Genomic DNA, 2,584 nt, shown 5'->3' with positions numbered 1-2,584 from the left:
CTACTGTCTTTACTTACTCTGCTCAACCTGTTTTGTATTTGTAATTATTTTTTCTATCCTTAACATGTGCTTTTTTGTCTTTCAGGTACACCTGGACCTATACCTGGACCTACCATTCTGTGTTCGTCTGTCTCTCCTTCCTGTCCTCTCAACCAGCCGGTCAAAGCAGATGGCCGCTTGTCCTGAGCCTGGTTCTGCTGGAGGTTTCTTCCTGTTAAAAGGGAGTTTTTTCTTTACACTGTTGCCACTGTGCTTGCTCAGGATGGGAGACTGCATCGAAGCCAAGATTCATCTTATCTGCTGGATTCCTTAGATAGAGAGCTTTACTAATTGGCTTTTATGTATGTGAATGTTTCTGTAAAGTGCCCTGAGACAACTTTGTTGTGATTTGGCGCTATGTAAATAAACTGAATTGAAATAAACTGAATTGAACTCCTGTATTTCCTCTTTCAGCCCTTGGTATTTCTCCAGCTTCCTGTGCTCCTCCTTATTCTTGATGTTACAGTCACTTGGGAGTGTTACATCTATCTCCACTGCCTTCTTCTCTTGCTTGTCGACCACTACAATGTCCAGTTGGTTAGCCATCACCTGTTTGTTGGTCTGGAGCTGGAATTGCCACAATATATCAGCCCTTCCATTCTCCATCACCCTTGGTGGAGTCTCCCACTTTGACTGTGGGACCTCTAGTCCATTCTTGGCACATATGTTCCTGTATATTATTCCAGCCACTTGGTTATGGCATTCCATGGTTTGTCTTCCTGGATCTTACACCCTGCTATTATGTATTGGACTGTGTCAGGGGTATCTTTGCACAGCCTGGATCTTGGCTCTTGTCTGGTATGTAGACGCTGGCTTTTATTGTTCTTGTGCTGAGGTTCTGTTCTTGTTCTTCCATTATTAGTGTCTCTGTGCTGTCCTATAGTCCACACCTTTCTAGCCACAGGTAGGATTAATTGATATCACCCACTTCCTCAATCTGCCGGTGGTACATGCTATGCAGAGGCTTATTTTTTCATGATGGCTCCTCTTGTTCCTCCTTTTCCACATTGGGTTTCTGCTGCTGCCTGAGACATTCGCTCATCTACAGTAAGTATCCCTACTGACACAAATAAATAACAAAAACAAATGCCACAGCTTATCTATTTTTTTATGGTGGGTTTGATTCTAGTGAAAGAGACGTTCTCTTGATTGACATTTCTCCCTGACTGATCAGTATTGACGTCAGGAACGCGCTACAAAGTAACACGTTACTCTAATCGGACCACTGTTTTCAATATATAGTAATCTAACGTGTTGCCATTTCAAAATCCAGTAATCAGATTAAAGTTACATATCCAAATTACTGTGCATTACTATTTTTGTCATTTTCTCTAGTACTGTAATTTTATTTTTTTTTCCTCTATGCGTCTCGGGGAGTAACAAAAAAAAAGTTTTGGGGAGTGACATGTCAGGTCTCTGCGACAATTCAGTCACTTTATCATCACCTGTGATACCTGACATCACGCACAACAGAAGAAGAAGATACACATTTTGTAGCTGGAAATACAGGAACTATTTTGAGTTTCTGTCAGCCAAGGATGACAATATCAAGGTTCGGTGTACCCTCTGTGCTGGCGAGAAAGTGCTGTCTAGCTTCAAAAACAAAAAGTGGGGGAGAGTTAAAAAAAAGTTAGTTGGATGGGTTGTAGTAGAAGAGCTGCTGCCCTTCAACATGGTTGGCTCGCCTTCAGTTTCATGCCATAATAAACTGAATCCTCACCACTGTAAATGCCGAGCTGCCTCACAGAGAAGCTTTTTCTGTGTATCTGGAGAAGGAGTATACAGAGATGGAGAGAAATCTGAAGGCTGCGCTGAATGATGTCGACTTTGTGTCAACTACCGTGGATATTTGGACTGCTAATACCAGTAACAGAAGCTATATGGGAGGAACAAGGTGACTGTCCTTATGGGACTTTACTCCCCACATTTGAAGTTCTGATGCAGAAGACCCTGTCTGAGAAACATTCACTCTCCAGGATGACTACAGGCCTTCCAGATGCTATAGTGAAGGTTTGTTCCATCTGTAAGCTAGTTAAAGTTTCTTACATCACACTATTTTTGTACATTGTACAGTATATTCATTATAATCCCAAAAAAAGATTAAAACAAATACAAATGGCCATAAGAATCCTAAAACAAAATTAATCCATAATATTGATCCCACATTAGGCATGGTTTGCAAGTAATTTAATTACATAATAAATAGTAGGCCTTGTAGACATGTCAAAACATATCAATTATATTTTTCAGGTTATCCAGACTCGTTTTGCCTGTGCTGGATGACAAAGTTGCTCTTCTCGCAGCTGTCAGTTGTACTAAATTCAAACTCCGATGGCTAAGAGACGCAGGTAGGAAGCCAATAAAAGAACTTTTGATTTTGACTTTGAAAGACTGTCTTAATTATATTTTCCATCCATCCATCCATCCATCCATCCATCCATCCATCCATCCATCCATCCATCCATCCATCCATCCATCCATCCATCCATCCATCCATCCATCCATCCATCCATCCATCCATCCATCCATCCATCCATCCATCCAT

Source organism: Nematolebias whitei, chromosome 5, assembly GCF_014905685.2.
Source record: "Nematolebias whitei isolate Nwh7 chromosome 5, NemWhi1, whole genome shotgun sequence".
Classification (NCBI taxonomy): domain Eukaryota; kingdom Metazoa; phylum Chordata; class Actinopteri; order Cyprinodontiformes; family Rivulidae; genus Nematolebias; species Nematolebias whitei.
Note: the sequence above shows the minus strand (reverse complement) of the source record.